General features: G+C 38.3%; 1 protein-coding gene and 1 pseudogene across 2 annotated transcripts in view; both read right to left on the reverse strand.

The window, feature by feature from the left end:
* The window catches only part of PDCD1LG2 (programmed cell death 1 ligand 2), a 56,966-nt gene extending 42,617 nt beyond the window's left edge, over positions 1–14,349 (reverse strand). For both annotated transcript variants that reach the window (XM_072597197.1, XM_072597190.1), the window contains exon 1: positions 14,116–14,349. The gene's annotated coding sequence lies outside the window, so the exon portion shown is untranslated. The remainder of the gene's footprint in view (positions 1–14,115) is intronic.
* Positions 1,246–9,337, reverse strand: LOC140500252 (metaxin-2 pseudogene; annotated as a pseudogene).
* Positions 14,350–14,725: the final 376 nt, after the last annotated feature.

Consider the following 14,725-nt stretch of genomic DNA (forward strand, 5'->3'; position numbering starts at 1 on the left):
ATATGATCATTCATATGAACTATGAAGGACTTATAAGGAAGATGCTATCTACTCCCAGAGAAAGAACTGATATATGGAATTATGTATTGTATGGTTACACACACACACATACACACATACACACACACACACACTCCTCTCTATATCTATATCTATCTATGTATTTCTTGCTATCTATCTATCTGTCTGTCTGTCTATCTATTTATCTGTCTATATCTCTATATATAGTCTTTATCAAATGTTGACCTTCTTTAATGAAAGTTGGGGGAGAGAGGAAGACTTGAAATTCACAATGTAACCCAGAATATAAAGGGGGGGAAATGGAAAGTGTCTATCATGCTGCTCACTCTGGTGGGCGTTTTGTGGGATAAATGCTCATTATGATTTTGGGAGAAGGTCCTGAAACAAAAGTCAAAATTTGAAAAACTTCAGTTGGAATTCCAGTTCTGCTACTGACAACTTATGTGAGCTTGGGCAAGTCACTTAAGCCCTCAGTTTCATTTATCAGTCAAGTGAGGGGGGTGAACTTGATTACTTCTAAGGTCCCTTCCAATAATGAAGAAAGGAAATTAATTATTCCTCCTTTTCTTTAGAATTATTATACTTTCTTCTCCTTCCCCTGACTCTCTTAATTTTAAAAATATAATTATTTTGAATAAACTTAGAAAAAACAAAAATAAACGGTCAGGGCTAGCCCCCACATTTGGTGGTTTCAGGATTCATGGAAAACAACTCGCTTATCCTGTTTACTGATGCCATAAATTTATGCAACTAGAGTTTCACTGCTTTGGCTCAAAAGCAACGGGAATTTTGTCCCATTAAATACAACTGCCTTTGGGCATCAAAAAGCCCTTTTCAGATGAATTTGAATCAGTCCATCACATCCTTTCCAAAGAGCAGATTTTAACAGTCATCATAATAAGAACTGACATTTATACAACATTTTAGGGTTTGCAGAATGTTTTGTCCTTTATTATCACATTTGATTCTCATAACAATAACAATCCTGGAGAAGGAAAGAGCAAAAGGGTACTGGGTACCTAAAGGGAGGTTGAGTCATAGGATGAGATTTAGAGCAAGAAAGATCATTTAGTCATTCAGGGGTTCTTAATCTTTGTGTGTGTGTGTGTGTGTGTGTGTGTGTGTGTGTGTTCTGGACCCTTTGTCAGTCTGGTGAATCTTTCTCAGAATAAATGCACATATAGTACAATTTTAAAAAAATTTTAATGCATATGAAGTATGTGAAGTAAAATGTATGTATGTAAAGTATGTAAAGTATGTAAAGTAAAATAATTAGGACTACAAAAGAAATCAATTACATTGAAATATAGTAATCAAAATATTTTTTTAAAAGTTCATGGAAGTAGGGCAGCTAGGTAGTGGGTAGAGTGGATAGAACACTGGCCCTGGAGTCAGGAGGACCTAAGTTCAAATCTGGCCCCAAAACTGGCTGTGTGACTCTAGGCAAGTCACTTATCTCCTATTGCCTCTTAAAAAATGAAAACAATAGTTCATGGAACCCAGGTTAAACCCCCTGATTCTAGTCTAGCCTTCTAATTTTATCAAGGATTTTTGGGTGAAGGAGTAGGAAAAGAAATAAAATGAAAGGGAAGGAAAAAGGGAAGTAGAGAACAGACTCCACTGTAATGAACTTCACAATTTTTGCCTAGGGTCAGCCCTGAAAAACGAAGATAGATACGAGAGTCTAGTGGTAAGCAGGGAGGCAGACAGTCCTTAAGGGGCATACTCAAAACAGGATCTACAGCAGACAACGCCTGCCTTATTTTTCCAGGGTTTGGCAACCTTCCCTTTGCAGACTGAAGTTGCAATGCTGCAACTACGCTGGATGTAGACACAAATCTGGTAGCTCATCTCACTGCCTCCTGTGACTTCCCTTTCTTCCCTTTTTCAGCTGGTCAAGCAGGGACTTTCCACCTGAATTGTTTGCTCTTGCTGATTTGCCCTTCCTAATTTTTGCTGGCATTCTTGAGCATCCTAGCTTCGCCCCTCTAATCCCATGCACCCAGTATTGATGCCAAGGCTTCACTGTCTCCAGGACCAGAAAGTAAAAATAGGAACCAATTTAACTATTGGTGAAACTTCCTACTTCTGAGCAATCTTTGTCAGTAGACCATTCCTACAATGCTTTGTTTGTACCTTAACCTTGTAACATGTAATAATTTTGTCCATCATTGTTACCTCAGTTCATGTCTTAGTGTCCTCCTAGACTATAAGCTCTGTGACAACAGGGGATGTATGCTTTATGGTCTAAATTTTTCATCTCCTCCTGGCCCATACCATGTTCTGCACATGGTACTAGCTTAGTAAATGTTTGTTACTAGTCTCAGACACTTGCTAACTATGTGATCCTGGACATGTAATCTCTGTTTGCCTCATTTTCCTCATCTGTAAAAATAAGGATAATAATAATACCTACCTTCTAGGGTTGTTGTGAAGTTAAAAGAGATAAAATTTGTAAAATCCTTTGCAAACCTTAAAGTCTTGCATAAATTCTAGTTAATGTTATTATTAAATAAGAGATCTGCCATAATCAGACATCTGTATAGCTCATGCTCAGACACTGAAGTCCTTGCTTGAGCTGAACTGCCAAGCATTCAAACTATGCTCCAGAGAGCACAACTCCGATGGTCTGGCCACACCATTCAACTGCTAAATGTACGCTTGCCAAAAAGACTATTTTATGGAGAACTTTCATGAGGCAGGCATCACATGGTGGCCAGAAGGAAGGATACAAGGACACTCTTGAGGTCTCTCTCAAGAGCTTTGGATTTGACTATGCAACATGGGAGATACTGGTACAGAATTGTTCAGCATGGCGTGCCCACATCAGAAAGCGTGCTGTGCTTTTTGAGCAAAGCAGAATTGAGACAGCACAAAGTAAACGGAGGATGCGCAAATTTGGGGTAGCCACCAAAAATATTCATACATAGTATCTGTGCCCAACCTGTGGTAGAGCATTCGGAACTTGTATTGGTGTGATCAACCACAGTCAGACACACTGAAATTTCACTTTATCGTGGTGATGTCATTCTGGTCCTTTTTGAAGACGAAGGACAACAACCAATCAACTCAGACAAAGATAGATGTTGAGCTGGACTGGCCCTAAGAGATCATCTAACCCTAATCCCACATTTTACTCATGAGGAAACTGAGGCTTGAACAGGGGAAGTGACTTGCTTAAAGTCTTAAAGGCTTTAAGTGGCAGAGCCTGAATTCAGTGCCTTCCTAGGATTTCACTCAATGAGGTGGTCTCCCTACAAATCTTTAGCCTGAGCTGACCACCTTTTCCCCATTTTTCTTACTTTCTAGTCTACAGTGTTTAGTGCCATTTCTAGGCAAACTGGCTTGGAATTGAACAAGCTTCCTGGATAATCAGGAGCAGCACTGGCTCTTGGTAGAACCTGTATGTATAATAGGAACACAAACAGAAGGCAGATTTGGGTTCAGTATTTTTTTTAAACCCTCTAACAATTAGAGATCTTTGTAAGTGAAATGAGCAATTATACGTGGTAGTGAGAGACCTCCCTGCTATTAGAAATTTTTAGGTAGAGGTGGCATGAAGTGCAGAGGAAAGACAGGAATTCTGGATAAATTTTTGAGGACTGAGTATACTTATGAGGCTCTAAGAACTGCTTTGTGGGATGTCAGTGTAATATACCAATTTTCTATAAAATAATGAAATTGGGCTAAATTAGTGGTGTCAAAATAATCAGCCTCCCAAGTGCTGCCAGAACCAGATTAAAATGCAATTAGGAAATGTTGAATGAAAAAAAATAAAAATACCATAAAACATAGATAATGCTAATTTGTGGTTTTCTAAAGATTGTGCTGAAGGGAAGGATCTATTTGCATTTGAATTTGAAACCACTAGTCTAGACTCTTTCCACTGTGCCACTGGGCAGCTAGGTCATAAAGAGGATTGAACCTGGAGCCTGGAGTCACACATTCATTAACTGTGTGGCCTTGAGCAAGTCACTGAACACTGTTTGCCTCAGTGTCTTCATCTGAAAAATGAGCTGGAGAAGGAAATGGCAAACCACCCTAGCATCTCTGTCAAGAAAAGCCCAAACGGTGTCACAAAGAGTCAGATACAACCAGACAACAGGCTAGACAACTTCTACTATCCTTTGTAGTTCTGAATAATAATAATAGCTAATATTTCTATCCTTTAGAGTTTGCAAAGTGATTTATGTATTTTTTTATTTAGTCTTCTCAACAACCCCATAAGAAGAGGTATAATCATTATCCCCATTTTATGGATGGGGCAATCAAAGCTCTAAGAAATTATATATCTTCCCCAAGGTCATGCAACTAGTAAATTTCTGAGTTAGGATTTGAACTTGGATCTTCCTGACTCCATGCCTGGTGTGCTATCCATTATGACACCTGACTGATTCTGAATGCTCTGTGTGTGTACTTACATATATGTATGTATGCTTGTGTATACACATATATTATACACACACACACACACACACACACACACACATATATATATAAAATGCTGCTTTTGTCTGAGACAGAATATTGATCTCGATTACTTTCCTTATATTCCTAAATCCAGGATTGAAAATATAAACATGACAAATTTCAGAAATTCAGGGAGCCCATTCCAATTTTCCTCCCCCCAAACACATTAATCTCAGATTGCAATAACAAATTACACAATTAATGAAGAGAATTGTTAATAAACAAATTAATGAATTAATTGAAAACACAACAGTCTCCTAACATGACCCCTATGGTCCATTTCCTTCTATCTGTTCTATATATCTTGTATGAACCTAGATATTTACATATTGTCTTCCCCATTGTATGAACTCACTTGTGGTGTCAGTACTTATAAGGCACAGTAGCTTACTTATAAAACCACTCACTATTTTCTCTCAGCGAGCTCTAAATTTAGAAAAAAGAGAATTGAGTTCAAACCCTATTCCTAATGTTTACTGAGTGAACTCTGTGCAAGAACCCTTCACCTTTCTGAACCTCAGTTTCCCATCTGTAAAGTGGAGATAACATTTGTAGTGCTTACGTCACAGAGTTATTGGGAAGAAAACTACTTTGTGGACCTTTGCGTGTCATCAATGTGTGCAGTTGTTTGTTTCTATTTGTTTTTTTCTCAGACATTTTCTTGGGCACAACTTGCATGAAATTGTGTCTTGGTTATTGCAAATACCTCTGTATCTTCACCCCAGCATTTATTTCATGCATTGGCTTTCATGAAGACTGTATTTTCCTGAAGATTTGCCAGATTGAAAGGGAACAGATGATATAGATGGCAAGAAATGGGTGCTTGAGGACACTGATTCTCTCACACCATTTGCTCACAGATACAACAGTATAAAGAAAGGGAAATTAGAAAGCCTAGAGAAAGAAGTGAAATTCTGTAGTTTTTGATATATGAATTACTGTGGAGCCTGTGGTTTCTGACTCTCTTGTAAACTTTTACCTGGAAAAGTTTTCCTCTTCTGTTTTGGGGGTTTTTTGCTCACAAACCTATCTATAGAAATTTCAGAAGTTTTCCTGATTTCTCTGGAAAGATTTAGTTTTCCAACTTCAAATCCATTCAATGCAATAATTACTTATTGTAGGGTAGGTCCTTCCAGGGACAAAAAGACAAATTCCATGAGTTCATTCTGCATTAGACTGGATCCGATAGACCCATAACTCCAATTTTTGGCAGGATATGGTTATCAATTAACAAACACTTGTTAAACACTTATCCTCTGCCAGGCATGGTGCTGGGCGCTGGAAGCAAAAATAAAAATTAAACAAGCTCTCAAGGAGCTTACCTTCTATGGGAGAGGGGTGACACAGACAACAGGTGCATATGTTAGTAGTTATGCAATAAATATAATGTATTTATTTACAGTTCCAAAGAATGTGACAAATCATTCAGTCCATTAATTAACATGCATTCATCAAGAACCTACAACGTACCAGACAAAGATAATGATATGGAGTTTGGTGGGAAAAGAACATATCTAGTTTGAGGGCAGCAAAGAAAGCATCATAAAATAGATAGAATTGTGGAGTCTCAGAACTGGATGGGACTTAAGAAGTATCCATCTGGGGTTGTGAGATCCTGCTGAAATGGGAGCTCAAGAGCTAATTGTTAAATTTTCATTGGGAGTAGTTACACTTCAGACATCAGCCAAGTATTACAAATCAGGGCTTGATATCTTGTTTTGTTGTTTTCCAGACTTAAGAAAGTGATGGAGAAAGTGTTAAAATAATGAAGATTAAACTTAAAAGTGTGCCAAAGCAGTTTTTTTTCCTCTTCAGAGAGCCAGTTAAACATACCACTGGATTTAACCCATACCAAAAATAGAAGTTGCCTCTACAAAATTCCTGATAAATGGTTAACCAGCCTTTTCTTGAAGACCACCAGTGATGGGAGATCCCCAAAAAAGATGGGTAAGATTTTGATAGGTGATGATAAGAGGATAGGACAGAAGAAATATGCCATCATGTGTGATTGCTACCAGTGTTCAACTCCTAGAGACATCTTTTAGTCCCTGAATGGCTCTCTGTTCCACTTAAAAAAGCTCAGGGGTTACACACCTGATCAATTTGGTATCATCGTCTTCATCCTTTCCTCCTTCCAGAGAGTGAGGTTGATGACTTTGCACAGCCCTGCCTCACTTAAATCCAATTCACTTGCAACTCAAGACATCACCCTACTGATGTCATTGGTCCTCTTTGAGAATGAATAAACCACAATTATTCCTCCCAGAATTCTTCACACTGGAGGCAGCAATTTACTGGGGTTAAGACCCAGGTTTTAGTCCCATTCTCCCACTACCTTAACTCTGGACAAGTGACTTCCCTCCTCTTGGTCTGTTTCCTCATCTTTAAAGTGAGTGAATTATATTAAATGCTGCTTATGCATTTTCTTTAAGTTTTTGAAGTGATGTCATGTAGAAGAAGGGTTAAATGTGTTCTTTTTTTACTCTAGAGGTCAGATCCATTCACTGTGGAAGTTGCAAAATGGTAGATTTAAGCTTCATATAAGGAAACACTTTTTAACCATTCAAGCTGTCCAAGAGTGGAAAGGGATGCCTTGGGAGACAGCAAGTTCTCCAGCACTGGAAGTTTTTGAGCCGAGGTTGGACAGTCATTTGTCAGGTCTGTTATCACAAGGATTCCTGCTTGGAGGTGATCTGAAATAGCTTATCTCTATGGTTAATTCCATCTCTGAGATTCTGAGAGTCTGATTTTGTGAATCTTTCTCTTCATGCAAAGGGACATAGGTTTCCAAATTCTCCCTTTTCCTACTATCTTTGAAGAAAGGAAAAAACCTTCTTTAACCATTTCAAAGAATTTTAAGTACAAATAATTATAGGAAAGAGGGGAAGCACCTATCTCCTCACCAGTAAACATTCAGGTCAGTTGATACCCAGGAACATTCATGAGTATTTCATGACTCTTTGACCTACAAATGAGCTCAATCAAGCTCTCTAAGTGATTTTCTTTGGTTTTCTTTTTAATGTTGTGTGGCCTGACGGATGAGTATGAGAAGAATACAGAATCTTAGCATCTCAGAAATCTTCTAGCCCAACCTCCGCTTCCCATCCCTCAAAATGAAACCTCTACCACATCCTCAAGTCATGATACAATCTTTGTTTGGAGACCTCCCCTGATGGAGAACTCACTACTTTCTAATGCACTCATTCTGGGACAGTTTGAATTATTTGGAAGTTTCTATTAGTGTTGAACTAAAATTGGTCTCCCTGTAACTTCCACCTATTGGTCCCATTTCCGTCCCCCAAAAGAAGAAGTCTAATTCCTCTTCTACGTGAAACAGGAGGTGGGATAAGTTCGGATACTCTGGCCCTGAGTAATTGAGAGCTAGCTATTTTGAATTTGGTTTTAACACTTCATCTTGGAGGATGCCAGAGTTGTAAAGAACATAGAAATCGAACCTCTTCCTCCTTTGTCTGAGTAAATTTGGGTCCGTATTTAAATCTCCATTCTGATACTGCCTCTGTGATGTTGGTCAAGTCACCCACAAGTGCCCTGGGCCTTAGTTTCCTGACCTGTAAAATGAAATGGTTGAACTCTATTAGAGTAAAAGATGCTTTCCATTTTAAATCTTTTTAATAGGGAGAATCCTTGGCTCCTGGATCTAGAGTTGGAAAGGACCTCAAAGGCCTTCTAATCCACTGATCCAACATATTCATTTTTCTTTGTTGTTCAGCTGTTTTTCAGTCTTCTGAAAGAAGACTTCATTTGGGGTTTTCTTGGCAAAGATATTGGAGTGGTTTACCATTTCCTTTTCCAGTTTGTTTTACAGATGAGGAAACTTAGGAAAACAGGGCCAATTGACTTACCCAAGGTCACGTAGCTAGTAAGTGTCTGAGGTCAGATTTGAACTCAGAAAGATTCATCTTCTTGACTTTAGGAGTGAAACTCTTATCCATTGCACCCCTTACACAATTGGATGTTTCTAAAACTTGTGTTCCATTTAAAAATTCTGATACTGTTACAATCATAAAATCAAAATTATTCAATAGTTAGATTTTTTTCTTGAAGTATCTAATTGAACAAATCTCTGTGCCAATCTGAGGGGCATGTCTTTCCCACAGTTTTCAAAGTAGTTCTGTTCACTTCTTCAATAGAGAGCAAAGTGGTTGCCATGATTTTTCACTGTTTCAGAAAACTCATCATTGGTCAACTGAGTGGTAAGGATTATAAGGTGATAACTAAATACTAAGGTATCAAATTCATTTGGATGTTTATTGAAGCAATAAAGGTTCCCAAGTCCTTGAGAAGAAGAAATAAGGGTTCTGAGAAAGAATAATAGTTTCTAGCTTCCAAGATCTCATCCCCAGTCTTGTTACCCCCATCAATGGCTTTCATCTTGCATTTTGACTGCCCATTGTTTTTAATAGGCCAAAATGCGTTTCAGACTCCAAAGATAAGGCAACTCATATTTAGAGAGAATGTTCTCCCTTATATTAACTTCATTACATCATCGTAAAAACAACTCTGCTGTCAATAGCATATTACCAACTGATTTCATTTGGCTTCCATTTCTGCTTTTTGGACTTTATCTGTCCCATTACTAAAAAGATGGCCTTTGGTTTTTATGTATTGAACTATTAGACCAAATTCTGATACTGCTTGATTTTTCACATGAATAAAAGACTATGTTACCAGATGGAGAAATGTATTCTGCATTTTTGCTCCATAAATTATTTTGATGGGTAGATGGCACAAATACAAAAAAAATCTGACCAACAAGAGAAGAAATATTGTTAGGAATCTTAATTTGTTCCTGTCTCAACTGTTGATAGATTGTGGCATTTTCAGGTCAAGGGAAACAAATGTTTTAGCCACCAAGGACAGGCTGGCTGTTTAGGTTGAGTAAGACACTGATTTTCTTGTTGTTTTTTAGTCACTTTGTTGTGTCTCACTCTCTGTGACCTTATTTGGGGTTTTCTTGGCAAAGATACTGGAGTGATTTGCCATATCCTTCTTCAATTTATTTTTCACATGAGGAAACTGAGGTAAATAAGATTAAGTGACTTGCCTAGGGTCACACAGTGAGTTAAGTATCTGAGGCTGAACTTGAACTCAGGAGATTGAGTCTTCCTGACTCCGGGCTTGGTGCTCTGTCCACTGTGCCACCTAGCTGCCCTAAATCACTACTACCTTTGCTGTTTTTCTACTTCTCTGCCAAGGCCACCCCTGTCCTTTATGTCTTTTCTTTTAAACTATTACCAAATCACTTACATGTGCACACATACATCCTGTCATTGTGAAGTTGATCTTATTTATTTGGTAAATGGTATTTTATTTTTTCCAATTACATATAAAGATAGTTTTCAACATTCATTTTTGATAAGATTTTGAGTTTCATTTTTTTTTAACTCCCTTCTTCCTGTTCATTCTCCCCAAGATGGCAAGCAATCTGATATAGATTATGTGTGTGCAATCATGTAAACATTTCCACATTAGTCATGTTATGAAAAAAGAACCAGAGTAAAAGGGAAAAGCCACACACAAAAAAACAACCCCCCAAAAGTGAAAATAGTATGTTTCAATCTACATTTAGACTCCATAGTTATTTCTCTGGATGTAGATAGCAGGCACTATCATAAGTCTTTTGGAATTGTCTTAGATCCTTGAATTGCTGATTAGACCCAAGTCTATCAACATTAGACATTGAACAGTTTTGCTGTTGCTGTGTATAGTGTTCTCCCAGTTTTGCTCACTTTCTGCAGTATCAGTTCATGTAAATCTTTTCACGTTTTTCTGAATTTCACCTGCTCATCATTTCTGCAGTTGATTTTTTTAAGCCAAGTGCAGAACTTTACAATTTCTATTTAAAATGTTATCATGAATGAACAATAAATAAATGAAAAAATCCACAGTCTTGTTACCCCCATCAATGGTTTTCATCTTGTGTTTTGGGTTCCCATTTTTTTTTGATAGACCAAAATGTGTTTCAAACTTTAGGCACTCCTTGGCAATCACTTTGCCTTTGGGGATATAGTAATAGAAAATAAGACAAATTTTTGCTCTCAAGGTGTATATATTATAATATAAAGGGGAAGATAATTCATATAAGGGAATAGTAGCCTTAGAGACCCCTGTCTGGGTAGCCATAAGGTTGATGAATAAATTCCTAGGCCAGGGGTGGGGAACCTGTGGCCTTGAGGCCACATATGGCCTTCTAGGTCCTCAAGTATGACCTTTTGACTGAATCCAGGATTTGTTCTATTAAGTTTGGATTTGAGGCCTCAGGGCTACAGGTCCCTCACCCCTGACCTAGTTCAACCACTTAATTTTATTGATGAGGGAACTGAGGCCGAGATCTAAGACGTATTCCAACCTACCTCCTGGATGAAAATGATATTTCAGAAAGATGAGTCTGGTGTCAGGATAAAAAAATGGTTTGAGGCAAGAAGAGACTGGAAGCCTGGAGCCAACCCAGTTAGGAGGTATTTGAACTAGGCTGGGCATGAGGTACTTGTGATGGTGAGAACAGGAATGACAGTAATCGCAATAATACTAAAATCAATTCACCTTTACCTAGAACTTTGTTTGACAAAATGCTTTTCTTGATTGATTCTGGGGAAAAGGCAGTGCCAGTATCATCTCCATTTTATAGATAAAGTAAGTAATTGAGGTTCCTAAAGGATAAGTGACTTTTACCCACTGTCACACAAATAGTCGAGGGGAAATTGGGACCCTAGTCTTCTGACTCTAAATCTAGCACTCTTCTCCATATATCTTGCTAGCTCTTTAATGGAAGTCCAAAGTGAGACATGACATCCTATGCCCCATTCTGTGTCCCTAGGATGGTGCCTAGGTAGCTAACATTAAAGGTATTCTTGAGGTATTCTAAATACCCTTCTCTCCTAAAATTGACACAGACCCTGCATGCTCCATAGAAAACTTTTTATTTTTAATGCGAAACTATCAGTTCATCAAAATACATTAGAAAAAACACTGCTTTCCCCAATGCATGACTTTCTAACTCCTGTCCTTGTCTCTCAAATGTTCTTTTACAATCTGTGCCCATCAGTTCCTCAAGACTCCTCTTCTCCAGGAAAGGTTTCCAGATTAACCTTGCTAAGTTCTGATTGATCATCCTTTTATTCCATATTACTTCCACATTTATATATTCTTGGGATTTAGGGACCATCCAATCTGATGTACAGGGCAGATAGTGGATAGAGTGCTGGGCCTAGAGTCAGGAAGACTCATGTTCCTGAGTTTAAATCTAACCTCAGACACTTACTAGCTGTGTGACCCTGGACAAGTCACTTAACCCTGTTTGCCTCATTTCCTTATCTGTAAGATAATCTGGAGAAGGAAATAGCAAAATCACTCCAGTATCTTTGCCAAGAAAACCCCAAATCACAAAGATCACAAAGAGTGAAACATGACTCAGCAACAGCAACGTGACATACTGTACTCATTTTACAAATGAGGAAATTGAGTTTCAGAGACAACAAATCACTAGATTAGTACATCACAAAGATACTAGTAGTAAATATAACAATCAGAATTTGAACCCAGGCCTTCTGACTCTACAGTTAATGCTCATGAGATAACAGACTTTAGAGCATGAAGGATACTTGGAAGCCATTTAGTCCAACTTCCAATATTTTTCCTTCCTTTAAAATAAATACATTTCATTTCTTTATCTTAAAAATGAAGAAACTGAGGCCTCAGAGAGAAATGACTTACCCTGAAATTTAAATTCAAGTCTTCTCATTCCAGATCCAGCCCTCTTTTCACTACACTATGTTGTCTCCTATTCACTTTGTATCTGATTACTTTGTATTTAGAAAAGTCAGCATGAAGTGGAAGTGACTGTGTTCTCAAAGCTTCTGTTCATGAAAGGCAGTTTCTGGCAGGTCCTAACAAGCTGGAAAGACTTTGGGTCTCTAGGCCCATCCATAACACTGGTTCTTGTTTGAGAATCAGTCTAAGTAAGATTGGAGAGGCTCATTACCAACTGGTTGTCGACCTGGCTATGAAATGTTTTGGCAACTGCTGAAACTCTGAGCTAAGGTGTAGTGGCCAGGCCAGCAACATCACAGGTTATTTAAAGGAGTCCTTCTTCCTTCCCTTTTCTTTCTTTCTTTCCTTCCTTCCTTTTTTCCTCCTTCCTTCCTTTCTCTCATCTTCTTTCTCCCCTTCCTTTTTTGTTTCCTTCCTTGCTGTTTCTTTTTTCTTTCTCTCACTTTCTCTCCTTCCTCTCTTCCTACCTTCCTTCTTTTCCTTCTTTCTTTCTCAAACTAAACCTGTAATTTTACTCATGTAGGGAATTCCTGGTGAGGAGCTGCCTTTACTAATGCAGATCAACACCACCTCTGTGACCTAGAGTTTCAGAGAGATACCTGGGGGCACGAAGAGGTTAAGTAACTTACCCAGGATCTTACAGCCAGTAAGAGTCAAAGGAGTCATTATTCTCTAGCCACTATGCCACAATACTCACTGAAGTATGTTGCTTTGTAATTATCTTCAAAATAAAGTGGGGTGGGAGGGGATGAGGTATATTTTATGTTCCCTAAACATATTGTCCCAGAATAAGGAGAGTATTGTCTAATTCATTTCTGTTCTCATCACAATATCTAGGGAAATACTGGACACAGAGCAGATGTTCAACAAATATGGGTTTATTACTTATTTTCAGCTTTCTTTTAATCCGGCTAACCTCTCTTTGCACAATTAAACTAGAAGTAAAAGGCTCCTGTCTACTTTCAGTAATGCTGCTGTCATCTGATAGCCTTGTGAACTCCCATAAAATAATACTTTCATCCAACACTTCTATAAAGAGGAAGAGCTAATTCCAGAACCAGGGATTATACACAATGATAATAATAATGTAAATGGTAAAAAAAGGAATGCCAAAAAGAAACTGAATGCCACCTAATTACAGTGATCAAAGTTGGTTCTGAAGAAGAAATATGCAAATGTACCTCACTCCTTTCTTTGTAGAGGTGGGGGACTACAGGTGTGGAACTCTGCATATACTCTTGGACTTAGCTGATGTGTTGGTTAGTTTTACTGAAGTGTAATTCTTTGCTATACAGAATCTATGGGAGGGTAAGGAAGGAGAATATATTAGAAAAAGAAAAAGTAGTGCAAAACCAAAAGATATCAATGTGGTTTTTAAAAGAAGAGTTTAGTCCAGAGTAGCAGTACTGCATGTCAAAAATAATGTAATTGAAAGCAGATACCACAGAGGGAAAGACACATCTGTGACTGCTAGACTTCAGAAATCTCTCTCACAGGAGCTCTGGAAAGTGGTTCAAATTTCCTGGACTGAACATTTCCTGCCCATTTATTTGTTGTTGTTGAATTGTTTCAGTTGTAACTTCCCAATGATAACAATAGTCTTAGGGACAGGAAGGAAGAATCCTAAGATTTCGAGGCAAGAAGAAACTATCTAATCTAGTTCCAGAGCTAGCACCCGGACCCCACTTAAATCATCCCAAATGACTGGAACTCATTTTAGCTCCCAAGATCTCTTCAGGAGGAGACCCCTGAGTCCCCTCTTTTCCATCATCTCAACTGCTTGTCATTAGCACTGTTTCAAAGACCAAATTCCACGAACAACATAATACTCACATCAGAGTCGAACAAGCCTCCTCTGAAAAGGAAAACAGCCAGTCCTCTGCATCAGATTCTCTTCTGGTTACCATCCAGTGTCTTTAGACTTGGAACTGAAGAAGGAAGGGAGAGAAGGGGTAGACAATCTTTGCAAGTTTGAAGGTTAAGGTCTCTCACATAGCACACAAATGGATGTTCATACTCCTAGGAGGCTTTAGATAAGAATCTACTAGAAAAAAAATGAAAACTCAGAACTACCCCTTTACCACTAGACCCAGCCTACTTTATTTTCATTTCACTTTCACATTGAAAGCAACTTTGCTGAGAATGCAAAGACAAAAAAAAGGAAGAAAAAAAAGAAGTAGTTCCTGCCCTTATGGAACGAATATTCCACTGGAGGGATACAAAGAAATTTTAAAGAAGGATCAAGAACTAACAACTGGGGGAATTTGATTAAGAAAGACCCTCATGTGCTTGTCCACTTTAGGGAATGGGTGTGAGGTCTCTGCTTTTCCCTTGACTGCAGTCCGGTGGTGAAGCAAGGTAGAATTGTGGATCATGAGATTTAAATTTGAATGGACCCATTGAAGGTTATCCTCCTCCTCCCAATTGACATATACAACCATAG

Source organism: Notamacropus eugenii, chromosome 1 (genome assembly GCF_028372415.1).
Source record: "Notamacropus eugenii isolate mMacEug1 chromosome 1, mMacEug1.pri_v2, whole genome shotgun sequence".
Classification (NCBI taxonomy): domain Eukaryota; kingdom Metazoa; phylum Chordata; class Mammalia; order Diprotodontia; family Macropodidae; genus Notamacropus; species Notamacropus eugenii.